Source organism: Miscanthus floridulus, chromosome 5 (genome assembly GCF_019320115.1).
Source record: "Miscanthus floridulus cultivar M001 chromosome 5, ASM1932011v1, whole genome shotgun sequence".
NCBI classification, from domain to species: Eukaryota; Viridiplantae; Streptophyta; class Magnoliopsida; order Poales; family Poaceae; genus Miscanthus; species Miscanthus floridulus.
The window spans coordinates 69,536,571-69,550,869 of record NC_089584.1 but is presented as its reverse complement, the minus strand read 5'-3'; the positions used below and the strand labels follow the sequence as shown (position 1 = coordinate 69,550,869).

At 42.0% G+C, this 14,299-nt stretch overlaps 1 pseudogene; it reads left to right on the top strand.

The window, feature by feature from the left end:
- The first annotated feature begins 10,989 nt into the window (after nt 1–10,989).
- LOC136452308 (protein HEADING DATE 3B-like) lies at nt 10,990–14,071 on the top strand (annotated as a pseudogene).
- Nucleotides 14,072–14,299: the final 228 nt, after the last annotated feature.

The window sequence follows — 14,299 nt, the reverse complement described above, 5'->3', positions numbered from 1 at the left end:
TTGTCAACAGAATGGAAAACCCCCTCACTAGCTTTTTGAATAAAGTTATGATGTGTTAGCTTGACACATTTCCTTTTCCATTACTTAGCCTTAAGTTTTAAATCTCGGGACGAGATTTCTTTAAGGGGGAAGGGTTGTAACACCTCTGGTGTTTTGACCTAGCACTAAAATTTGACATGTCATCATATGCATTGCAAAGCATTCATGAAGTAGAAAATTTTGAATGCATTCACTAAATAAGCTTTATTTCATAATGTTGTTATTTCATGTTATGTGATTCAAAACCCTAAATAAAGATCATGACCACAAGGGTCAAATTTCATGTGATCATGTGAGGCCATGTGTCATTTGACTCAAATAACCCTAATGGGCCATGTTACTGGTCAAAAATCAAAATTTAAGTAAAAGGAAGACAAATCAAATTTGAATTCATATTCAAATTATAAAAGTCCTTTTTGCCCCTTTTGACTAATTCAAAATCCATGTGGAATTTGGGGTTGAGGCAAAAAGCAAAGTTGGAGGTTATTTTATGTGGATCAACTTTGGTATTCAAAGTTTTTCAAGTTTACATATAAAATTTGGAGTAATTTTGAAATGATTCAAGTGCTCAAATGCATCCCAAATTCAAATTTCAAAATGGAGGTAGAATTTGAAAATGTTCCTAGAAGCAAAGTTGTAGAGTTTGAAAAATTGAACAACTTTCATTTTTGGAGATTTTCAACTTCTTTAGAAAAATTGTGAGTAATTTGAAAAATGGACGCAGTGGTAGTTCTGTAATTATTTCAAAATTCAAAATCCAACCGGAATAGGACGCCACCGCCACCGAGCTGCTTGCCGCCGACCTTCTTCGCCGCTTTCACGCGTGGTGACACGCTGCCATCTCCGTGGCAAGCTCGTTCGTGTGCTGTCGACGCCAGACGCCTTCTTCCTTTCTATAAATAGGAGCACGCCGTCGTCATTCCTTGGTTTTCCATCGACTGCTCGCCGCCGGTGCCATTGCCGCGCTCGTAAAATTCATCCTCGTCGGACCACCTCAGGCCAATTGCGTTGGCTAGCAGCTCCACCTCACCCTGCCGCTCATTCCCGTCCTGCTCGCCTTGCTTCTAGCCGATCAGCGCCACCGCGCGACGTCGTCTTCTTCGGAGCCGGCCGAAGCTCCGCAGCGACCCACCTCACCGTGGCCAGGGCGATTCAGTACATCTCCACCAGCACCAAGTACACCCTCATGATCATGGTGAGCTCCTGAGCATGATGCTCGCTCTTCTTTTGACTCTACGGCACCATAACCATAGCTACGTCGACCGCCGTCGAGTCCGAGTCGCCATGGCTGGCGTAGAGTTCCATCTGGTGTGCCTGTTGCTATTCTGAGGGTTGGGTTGGATTCGCGACATGGTGTAGATCATTTTGGTACAGTCCGTCTCACCGGAGAATCACCGCTGGCGCGTTTTGCTGGTCGGAGCTGGCCACGCCACCGTGTCTTGTTCCGTGTCACTGACGAGCGGGACCGCCTGTCAGTGCGAGTGAGGAAGAAGAACAGTGGAAATTTTTATTTTCTGAATTTGTGAATAGTACTAAAACTTTGGGAATTTGTAGGAAATTCATGATAGCTCCAAAAATTCTAAAATTTTGTGTGTAGCTTCTGTACATGTTCTAGTATGATTTAAAAATTTGAAACTTGAAATTTGAATAAATTTTTAATGTTCAAATATTCAGTCCATTAATTGAAAAATGCAATTTCCATGATTTTTGTAGGTCACTGTATAATTCCAAAAATTTTGAAATTTGTTTTGGTACACTAATTTGTCATGAGGAAGCTTACATAAAATTTTTAGGTCATTTGGAACAAGTTCATTTTTGGGCTTAATTCCAGATTAATTCAAAAATAAATAAAGACAAACCCTAAGTGTTTGATTAGTGTTGGATCTTGTTTTGGTCATGTTTTGTGACTAGTAAGGTTTCAAGATCCATTTGGTCAAGTCACATGTGTGGTTCTTGACGGTAGGATTGCAAGTTGGTTTTGTTGGCTTGCAACTGTACCGTGAAATAAAATCATTTGCGGGGTGTTTTTACATTTCATGTACCATGAAAGCATCATGTTTACGTTATCATCATGTTAAGGCATATGTTATCGTTTCGTGTAGAACTCGAGAGTGAAACGATTCTAGTTGAGCAAGTTCTGGAAGAATCCCCGGTTGTCACGGGATTCGATAATCGTGGTACTGATCCGGAACCTAAGATCGTCAACGAAGGCAAGCCCCGGTTTATGCATTAAACCATTACCTTGTTTACTTTGAAAAGTTTATCACCTATGTTACCTATTGCATTAAGTTGATTAATTCAAATGTTACCTACTTGATGCATTGCCTTCCTTGTTGATTGTTTACCATCCTTGAAGATGATTTTATTTACAAAGGCGTAGAATGCTTAGTATGCTTTATGGTAGGCTTTCAAAGTAAAAGTTTCGATACAATCAAAGATGGCATACTGGCCAAAGAAAGAAAGAAGATAGAATGAACTAGAGACTAGTCGGGTGACTTATCTTGAATTATGGGTAATGTTGTCGACTATGTCGCTTAAAGGCCACTCATTGTGGATCTTCTGAACGAGACACTTTGTAGTACTAGTCACATACTCCGGTAAGCCTACTTTGGCTAATCCGATGCTAAGACGAATGCCCACGCACTAGGAGTGGAGAGATGGCGGGAGTAGCGTGTACCCTTGTGGTTGGAATGTGGCCAGATTTGAGGTGTGCTGTGCTCTCGGGTGGCGTGGAGACGGCTTAGTATAGGAGGATCCAGTAGCGAGGTTGATATATGCAAGATTAAGTTCTACATATGTCGTGTGATAAGGAATCCTCAGCTGGGACTTGAATCAATTCGAATTGCCGGTGCTTCGCGGATATGGAGACTCGATTCATTATAAAAGCAATGCAGGACTGGTGAATTACTAAAATATGAGAAAAGAATGAAATGAGAAGGAATGGAATATAGGAAAAGTACATTTAGTTTGAGATAATGAACTAAAGGACTTAGGGGTAAAATTTGAAAATAGGATAAGAATAGTAAGCTTTTGGCAAAGGACTTTGAATTTTGCTACATCCTTACCTTGTCCCAAACCCCTGCATCTTTAAAAGTCTTACACCCCATTACGTCAGGTTAGTCTTGTTGAGTACCTTTGTACTCAGGGTTTGTTAACCCTTGTTGCAGGTGAGTCGCATGTGTAGGCTTGTTTTGGTCCCTGCTGCATGACTATGTTTGAAGTCAATGACGATGAGGAGTGATGAATAGCCTTTGGACAAGGCACTAGTTTGTATGATAAATAATGTTAATGTAATATTATCCCGCTACTATGGTTGTATGACACTTATGGTATTGTAAGTTTGAAAACAACTGGTTTGTAACTATGTTATCTTAAGACTTCCGCTATCTTTTACTCTGGTATATATTTGAATAAACTATTGTAATCTGTAATGTCTGTGATTGGGATCCTATTTGAAAAGAGAATCGTGGATGATTCGGGTCTCCCGAGGACATCCGACAGACTTGTTGAGTTGTTGGGAACTCGTGCACGCTATCCGAGGTCTGTTAAGACAATGATAGGTGCACGTGGGCCCGATTCCTTAGGAGGTTCTGCCACAATCTTGTCCTTCTTCTCTTTCTTCTCCTTGTCCTTCTTCTTGTTCTTCTTGGTGTCATCATCATTGTCACTATTGTATGGGCATTGAGCAACAAGATGATCTTTGCTTCAACACTTAAAGCACCTTCTTGACTCTTCTTTGTTCTTGGATGAAGACTTCTTTCTTCTAGCACGGTAGCCCTTCTTCACCATAAACTTGCCAAATCTCTTGACAAATAGAGCCATCTTCTCATCATCAGCATCATCCCAAGATTCATCTTCTTCACTTGAAGTTTCTTGCTTTGCTTTGCCCTTGGATGATGTGGCTTTGAATGCCACGCTTTTCTTCTTCTCATCCTTCTTCTCCTTCTTTTCTTCCTTCTCATCATCATCTCTATAAGTATCATCGATCATTATATCTCCCAACACTTGGTTTAGTGTCATGGTGTCCAAACCACTCCTCACTAGAATAGTGACCATTGTACCAAATCTTGAGGGTAAGCATCTCAAGAACTTGCGGGAGAAGTCCTTGTCCTTCACCTCTTCTCCAAGTGCTTTGAGATCATTGATAAGCACTTGAAGCCTATGAAACATCTCCGGCACACTCTCATCCTCCTTCATCTTGAAGCTTGCAAACTTTTCTTTAAGGATATATGCCTTTGCACCCTTCATGGCTTGAGTGCCCTCAAATGATTCTTCCAACTTCTTCCAAGCTTCATGTGCCATCTCAATATTCTTGATTTGCTCAAATGTTCTTTCATCAATTGCATCATGAATGGCACTTAGAGCAATGTCATTGTTTTGGAGAAGCACTTCTTCGGCGGCGGTGGGATTCTCCGGATCACCAATCTCAATTTTGGTTTCTACCACCTTCCACACCTTTCTATTGATTGACTTGATGTGTGCTGTCATCTTTGACTTCCAATACGGATAATTTGTGCCATCAAATTGGGGTGGCTTCTTGGTGTTGTTGATTTAAGCCATTTTAACACCAAAGGTTGCTAAGCCTCAAATAACGGTGACCTCAGCTCTGATACCACTTGAAAGGTCCTAATGGCTAGAGGGGGGGTGAATAGCCTAATAAAAATTTCTACAACAACACTTAACAAAAGGTTAGACAATTATGAGGCGAAGCAAGTGTTACGCTAGCCTACTCAAAATGCAAGCCACCTACCACAATTCTAGTTTAGATAGTGTCGATTCACACAAGAGGTATGACACTACCCTATGTTAGTGTGCTCTCAAAGGCTAACTAAAGAGCCACACCAACCAACCAAGCAAGCTATCACAACTAGTTATACTAAAGAGCTTGTCAACTAGTTTGTGATAATGTAAAGAGAGTGATCAAGATAGTTATACCGCCATGTAGAGGAGTGAACCAATCAATCACAAGGATGAATAACAATGAAGACCAATCACCTCAAAATCAAAGGATGAACACAATGATTTTTACCAAGGTTCACTTGCTTGCCGGCAAGCTACTCCTCGTTGTGGCGATTCACTCACTTGGAGGTTCACGCGCTAATTGGCTTCACACGCCAAACCCTCAATAGGGTGCCGCACAATCAACACAAGATGAGGATCACACAAGCCACGAGCAATTCACTAGAGTACCTTTTGGCGCTCCACCTGGGAAAGGTCAAGAACCCCTCACAATCACCACGATCGGAGCCAGAGACAACCACCACCCTCCGCTCAACGATCCTCACTGCTCCAAGCCATCTAGGTGGTGGCAACCACCAAGAGTAACAAGCGAAATCCGTAGCAAAACACGAACACCAAGTGCCTCTAGGTGCAATCACTCAAGCAATGCACTTGGATCACTCCCAATCTCACTATAATGATGAATCAATGATGGAGATGAGTGGGAGGACTTTGGCTAGGCTCACAAGGTTGCTATGTCAATGAAAATGGCCAAAGATATGAGCCATAGCCGGTCATAGGGCTTAAATAGAAGCCCCCATGAAATAGAGCCGTTATGCCTCTTCACTTGGCATAACACGGGCCGACCGGACGCTCCAGTCGAACTAACCGGACGCCAGCCTTCAGCGTCCGGTCGCCCGATGGATGCCATGTGTCACTAGCTTAAAATGTTGTTCGTTAAATGTCAACGGCTATGAGGTGACCGGACGCTCTGGCAAAACTGATCGGACGCTGAAGCCCTAGCGTCCAGTCGTTTCTAGTAAGCTCCCCGAGGCGTATTTCTTCGACCGGACGCGTCCGGTCCACCTTGACCGGACATAGACCAGCGTCCAGTGCAATACCCTAGGTACTATGCTGACCGACCAGTTCGACCAGACGTAAGCTGCCAGTGTCCGGTGCTTTTCAACCCAGCGTCCGGTCAGTTGACCGACGCCAGCGTCTTCGCGACCAACTTGTTTTCACTACTAACTTCTTCACCCTTGCTCCAATGTGCCAACCACCAAGTGTATCACCTTGTGCACATGTGTTAACATATTTTCACAAACATTTTTAAGGGTGTTAGCAGTCCACTAGATCCTAAATGCATATGCGATGAGTTAGAGCATCTAGTGGCACTTTGATAACCGTATTCCGATGCGAGTTTCACCCCTCTTAATAGTATGGCTATCAAACCTAAATGTGATCACACTTTCTAAGTGTCTTGATCACCAAAACAAAATAGCTCCTATGGATTATACCTTTGCCTTGAGCTTTTTGTTTTTCTCTTTCTTCTTTTCAAGTTTAAGCCCTTGATCATCGCCATGTCATCACCATTGTCATGTTATGATCTTCATTAGCTTCTCCACTTGAAGTGTGCTACCTATCTCATGATCACTTGATAAACTAGGTTAGCACTTAGGGTTTCATCAATTCACCAAAACCAAACTAGAGCTTTCAACACGCCTCGATCCAGTCTGAACTTCCCAAGGAAGGACTGCGTTATGGCCATACACAAGCTCATAAGGTGATGTTTTAATTGATCCATGATAGGCCATCCTATATGCCCATAGTGCCTCATTAAGCATCGAATGCCACTTCCTAGGCTATTCCTCAATTTTTTATTGATCAGCTTAATCATAATCAGATTGGACGCCTCTGCCTGACCATTAGCCTGAGCATAGTAAGGAGACAAATTTAGCAGCCTGATCCCCATACTGGCAGCGAAAACTCTAAATTCCTCTGATGTGAACATGGTCCCTTGATCGGTAGTGATGGTTTGAGGTATCCCAAAACGATACACAATATGCTCCTTGACAAAAATCAACCATGTTTTTTGAAGTTACTGTTTTCAATGGGACTGCTTCAACCCACTTGGTGAAGTAGTCTATTGCTACCAATATGAACTTATGTCCTTTGCTCAAGGGTGGAAAGATCTGGCCAATTAAATCAATTCCCCAACCCCAAAACGACCATGGCTTGATTATTGGGTTCATGGCCAATGCAGGAGTCTTCTGGATATTACCAAAACGTTGACAGTCTTGGCATCCCTTGTAATATTCAAAACAATCTTCTAATATTGTTGGCCAGAAATATCCAGTTCTGCAGATAATCCATTTCATCTTATAAGCCGATTGATGAGCTCCACATATCCCTTCATGCACTTCACCCATCAACACGTTAGCCTCTTCTTGATTCAGACATTTGAGTAAGGCCCCATCGATCATTTTGTAATACAGTTGATCATCCAGCAAAACGTATTTAGTCAATTTATACCTTAGCTTTCTAGTAACTTTTCATGACGGATCTCTAAGGTAGTCGACTATCTCAACTCTCTAGTCATTATCCAAGGTTTCATTGCTCAAGATTTCTTGAATTACTTGATAACCTGGCACGCTTTGAGCCAAATGGTTAGCTTCTTGATTTTGTGCCCTCAGAATGTGCTAAAATGAGACATGAGAAAACTCTTTGAGCAACCTCTGACACTTGTCATAATATCTCATCAAAGTGTCTTCTTTGCACTTATATAGGCCGATCAACTAATTAATAATTAACAGTGAGTCTCCAAATATTTCAATTGCTTTGGCCTTTACCTCATGAAGAAGTTGAATCCCTCTCAAAACAGCCTCATATTCTGCTTGATTGTTGGTAACCATTGGCTCGGTTGGAAAGGCAAACTTAAAATTTGCCCCCTGAGGCAAAATAATAACAATACCGATGCCACCACCTTGCTTGCAAGATGATCCATCGAAGAATAACATCTAAGGTACTGGCTATATATAATTCATGCCTGGTTTGTGATGCTGAGTGACAAAATCGGCTATTACCTGCCCTTTGCCTGCTTTAGCCGATTCGTACCTCAAGTCAAACTCTGATAACGCGAGAATCCATTTTCCCACTCTCCCATTTAGTATTGGCATCGATAACATTTGCTTGATTATGTCAGCCTTGGAAACAACCGTACATTCGGCCGACAATAAATAATACCTTAACTTGGTGCAAGAGAAATATAAGCATAAACATAACTTTTTGGTGGGAGAATATCTTGTTTCTAGATCTAGAAGTCTCCTGCTTAGATAGAAAACCACTTGCTCTCTTCCTTCAAACTCTTGCATCAGGGACGATCCAATTGTTTTGTCATCGGCCGATATGTACAACTTGTAAGGCTTACCCTGCTGCGAAGGAACTAGCACGGGTGGACGCTTCATATACTCTTTTATCTCTTCAAACGCCTTTTGTTGTATGTCACCCCATCTGAATTCTTGATCGTTCTTTAATTTCAACAAGGGAGAAAACGGAAGAACCCTTTCCGACAAATTTGAAATAAACCTTCTGATGAAATTAATCTTGCCAAGCAAAGATTGCAACTCTATCTTAATAGTCGGGGGCACCGCATCGTCAATTGCTTTCATGCTCTTCTGACCGACCTCAATCCCTCTCTCATGGACCATAAAACCTAAGAATTGCCCAGCTGATACCCCAAAGGCACACTTATTAGGATTCATCTTCAGACCATGTGTTCTCGTGCATTCCAGAGTCTCCCGCAAATCAGCTAGATGCTCTTTGTATCCTTTTGATTTTATCCTCACATCATCAATGTAGATTTCAACAATCCTACTGATCAACTTATGAAAAATATAATTCATTGTCCTTTGATAAGTGGCACCAGCATTCTTCAGACCGAAGGTCACCACAACCCATTCGAACAAGTCGATTGCGCCGGGGCACCTAAAAGCGGTCTTCGCTATGTCCTCTTCAGCCATGAAAATTTGGTTGTACCCTACATTGTCGTCCATGAAGCTAATAACCTTGTGCCCGGCTGCTGCATCTACTAACATATCGGCCATCGATATTGAATAACCATCCATGGGTGTGGCTTTGTTCAGATCCCTGAAATCAATGTAAACTCTTAATTTTCTATTCTTCTTGTATACAGGGACAACATTCGATATCCACTCTGCATATCGGCATGGTCGGATGAACTTCGCCTCCAGCAACCTTTCAGTCTCTTTTTTAATACCATTAAGCACATTCAGATTGAATCTCCTTGGAGCTTGCTTGAATGGCCGATATCCAGGTTTGATTAACAACCGATGCTCAATAATTGACCGGTCTAAACCAGGCATTTCGTAGCATTCCCAAGCAAAGCATTCTTCAAATTCTTTCAATAAATTAATTAATTTTTGCTTATACTCCGGATCTAATTTAGCACTTATATACGTCGGCCTAGGTCTGTCTCCAGAGCCAATATCCACTTCTTCCAATTCATCGGTCGACGTGAAGCCGTGTCCTAGTTTACCATCTGTACCATCTATTGGATTATTCATTAAAACAAACTTTCAAAGCCAACTGCTTAGATCGGCTGTGGGCTTTCACCATTGACTCTGGACTCTGACGGCAACAGAAAAACCATTCGAATATTAGCCGATGGTTGCTTTCTATCGGCTATTTGCTTGACATGCCATACTTGAGTTTTACTGGATGCCTGAGTCTGTTCCAACTCCTTATTCCTTAGGCGTTGCATTCTTCTCTTCTGGCTCCTTGTTAAACCTTCGGGGCACCATTGGCCTTCCTGCCAAACATGTTCCCTCTGATTGTTTCCTTCTTCATGATCAATCCAGTCTTGGTCAACAATTCTCTTTCCCAGCCGATCATGAATATTTTTATTTTTTAAGCGCCGATCCAAGTTATTATGATGACATGCATTCTGGGCATGGATAGGCCGGCGGTTGATTTGAGATTGCCTAAACTCCCAATATTGATTACTGCATTCCAGACAATCATGTCTGGTAGGCAATTTCAAACCTTCCTTCCAGCAGTATTTGAAGAAAGGACAATTCTAGTGCGATTCAGCTTGCTTCCTTTCATACCTTTCTTCTTCCAGTTGACGTTGGTATTCTTGATCCTCTAACCATTGTTGATAATCTTTTTCCTTCTGCCGTCGCCATTTATTCAACAGGATCCAAGATGTGACTCGTGGCCTCGTCGCTCCATCATTTGACGTTCCCCTCTGCTTGTATCGGCTCTTCTGCTGATCACGACGTTTTTTAACCTCTTCTGCTGATCCTCCAAGATGTTGTTTACTGCTCAGTTGTCCTCATGGAAATTTGGCCAAGTCGTGTGCTGCATACTTGCGTAGTTACCAGTAAGATGGTGTGATTTTAGGAGCTAGGGTACTGTGACCATCAGAGGTACCACAACAAATGAAAATACAGTGACGGAGTGAGTGACCCAAACCACTTCAGATAACGAGTGACTCGATTGTGCATTTAGGGGAAAGAAACCAAATCCGAGAGGTAGCTGTATGAACTTTCCTAGTTTTGCTGGTGTTATCCAACCTGGTAATATCCTCTGCACGACTTTCTCAGTGATCTTCTATCTGAGGCTGAAATGTTGATCCTCCCTCTTATAGTTGTGTTAGAGTTTAGGATCCAAACTTTGCTGCTTGGAAAGTACCTATGTACCTTTTTGTAAGCACACATGTCCTATATTTAAAACCACAGTGATCTGTGTGTCCAGAATACCATCTCCCTAGGGGTTGATTTTACAGGTATATTCTTATGCCTCTCCTAATTTAGTGGATTGCAGCGAAGCTCTTGTACTGAGGCTCTCATTCACTTGAGTTTTGTTTCAACCATCTTGCCATTCTAGCCATTTTGTGATGTGTTTGGGATTAAACATTACGGGGGGTTTCTTTGCTGAGAGTTTACTTTGTAGTACATATGGAAAGGTTCAGAAAGAAATAGGAAATGATTAACAATCAGTAGGAAAAGCTAGTGCCTGACATAAATTTATTTGCAGGTTCATTTGTTATGATCTTTAATATATATCCTGTAATGATATGCTTGTCTATCATATTTTCTACAAAATTGGAGGACAGAAAAAAATATCCAGACTCCAGAGTACAACCATGTTACAACCACCGACAAGACATCAATTACTTGCAAATACGGAGGTAAAAAGACTAGGTACTTGATAGTTAGATTCCCATAGAAATAATAGCAAAAAAGAAAAGAAAACAAGGGGCTGCCTGCACTCATGATTCTCTTCCTATTCTCCCCCATTTTGCGGGGTAAAGCGGTGAGCAAAGAATGAATTGGGATTTTGACACTTAGGTACTCCATTTCTCACCTCTAATCTAGTTTTAAATGAAAGTTGCTGGATGCTTTGAAAGTACTATCTACCAGTTTGCATGGAGGGATCCTAACTGGATGGGCCTTGGCAAACGAAGATAGGAACTTAGAGTTCTAACAAATTTTTCAATAAATTTTACAAAGTACTGACAGAGTTTCTCCATCCAGGTTTATGGTTATAACAGGGCTCTGTTCCAGCCCTTCGATGTGCCTTCAAATGAACCTGCTCGTTCATCTGAAAAGTTCAAAGGAAACTCTATCAATGGGCAGTCAAATAGTACAAGAAGAGAATCTCTGAGGATGTCCTTACAGACCAAGAGCAAGGATGTCTGTGCTTCAAAATCAATTGCCGAGTGCACCCCACAGCATAGAGTGGGCAACACCATCAAGTCTTCTGGGAAGAAAGTGGTCAATGATGATGAATTTATGGTTCCTTCCATCTGTTCTCCTAGATTTTATCGATATTCTACTCAAGAACATGCAGATAAATCAAAACCCCAATCTGCTACAAATCCACACAAAAGTCCTTCTGCAGTGTCCAAATCATCTGCAAAGTGCTATAGTACTGTGAATAAGCACTTGGACAAAATCAATGAAGCTGATATGAGGTTAATGAATTCTCCAAAGGTTAAGGAGAAAGAATCAGGGCAAGGTTCAAAAGGTGTGGAAGCTAAAGAAAAGAATTCATCAGTTCAGGCATCAGAAAAGTTCAAAGACAAATATGCTAAACTATGTCAAATGAGGAATAAGGTGAGTAATATAAATCGTTCTGACAATAACAGTCGCCAACCTACAAGCGTGAATGGAAAATCCACAGAAGCAAAGAACCCTACAGCAACTAGAAATCCATCATCCTGTAAACCATGTACTGATGTAGATTGCTCTAACTGGAATTCTAATTTACTGGAACGAAACCCACGGGAAGGTGGTGCAAAGAGAAAACGAGAACATCACAATGGAGAGCAAAATGATGATTTATCTGACTCCTCAGTGGAATGCATACCTGGGTGGGAGCTCTCTCCAGATGAAATTGTTGGTGCAATTGGTGCAAAGCATTTCTGGAAGGCGAGAAGAGCTATTCAGAAGTAAGTATATGGTGCTTGAATAGCTGCTTTGTAGTTTTGTACCAAGTATTTGTTGCGTTGTTTAGAAAATTACTATTTTATATGTTTCACTTTGCTTAATTTCATTTTGTTTTAGTTTTCAGTTGATTGTCATATGGAAGAAAAAAACATGAAGATGATATGTCTCTTAGTTTGGTTTTCAGTACCTAGCTATGCTGTTGTACTTTTTAATAAACTGTAGATAATATGAATCCTGAATGCCTTCAGTTTTTGCTTTTTTTTTTAAGTAGAAACACATTTTCATCCAAAAGAACAGTACGTTACTTGTTAGACTGATATTGCAAATATTGCTTTCTTGATTTCCGGATTGCTGCATAATAGCTTTTCTGATGTTTGACATTTTGTTCTGTTAAAATCTACAGTCAGCAGAGGTTTTTTGCTGTCCAAGTGTTCGAGCTGCATAAGCTGATAAAAGTGAGTCTTCAGGAAATAAATAGATCTTTCTTCCTTTTCCCATTCATAACTAGGTTAGCTTATGTGATACATTCTTTTGCACAATGCCATTATAACCCAGCTTGTAATTGACTTCCAAGCAGGTGCAGAAGTTGATTGCAGCATCTCCACATCTGCTTATTGAAGGTGATCCTGTCCTTGGTAATGCCTTAATGGGCAAAAGGAACAACCTTCCTAAAGGAAATTTGAAAGTTCAGACCCTGTCAATCACAAACAAAGATGATATCCAGCCAACTCTAGAGCAACCAGAGCTATCAAAACAAAACACGGAAGGAAACCCGTCGCACCATTCTCGTGATATTGGACTTAGCGACAACCATGATGATCAAGCTGCAGCAAACGAAACCTTTACAAGCAACCCTCCAGCTATTCCTGTTGCTCCTGACAACAAACAGAATAACTGGTGCATGAATCCGCACAGAATCAGTGGCTTGTCCCAGTTATGTCGCCTTCTGAAGGTCTTGTCTATTAGCCTTATGCTGGCCCTTGTCCCCCAGTTGCAAATCTGTTGACACCATTTTACGCCAACTGTACTCCGATTAGACTGCCTTCTACACCATATGGTGTTCCTATGCCTCACCAGCCACAGCATATGGTCCCTCCTGGTGCTCCTGCCATGCATATGAACTACTTCCCACCTTTCAGTATGCCAGTGATGAATCCAGGAACACCAGCATCTGCAGTGGAGCAAGGGAGCCATGCTGCTGCGCCACAGCCTCATGGGCACATGGAACAGCAGTCGCTGATCTCATGTAACATGTCACACTCCAGTGGCATTTGGAGATTTCTTGCATCAAGGGACAGCGAGCCACAAGCCAGCAGCGCCAGCAGCCCTTTTGATAGGCTTCAAGCTCAAGGTGATGGAAGTGGCCCGGTGTCATTCTTTCCCACTGCTTCAGTTCTGAATGCCCAGCCTCAGCCCTCATCTGGAGGCCGGGACCAGCAGAACCATGTAATCAGGGTTGTTCCGCGTAACGCACAGACTGCTTCAGTTCCGAATGCCCAGCCTCAGCCGTCATCTGGAGGCCAGGACCAGCAGAACCATGTAATCAGGGTTGTTCCGCATAACGCACAGACGGCTTTAGAGTCAGCAGCACGGATTTTCTGGTCAATACAAATGGAGAGGAAGCCAAATGATTCGTAGCTGGTTACCATATACTGTCGTGTCATTTGATGGCAGCTTAATGCAGTTTACACGGCTCCCCAACCTGCAGATTATGGTGGCTCATGTATTCTGACCACTGATTGCGCTTACCCAATCGTCATAGCTTGGATGATACGATCTTCTGTTCTCTGCATAGTTGCAAGTCAAGGTTATGCACCGAAGTGATGGCCCTGAAGTTGGGAGTCCTTTGTTGTGAAACAGCACCCTCTGGCCGAAGGGACACATCCATCCAAACGACATTGTTTCACAGGATGATCTCATCCATTGATAGAGGCAGTTAGGATTAGTATAGACAGTTAACCATTGTCATCAAAGGGATATGTCCTTTGAACACTAACAGTTGTGTCCGTACGGACACACTCCTTCACTTTGTATATATATCTAAGAGATCAATGAAAGCAAGTGATGAT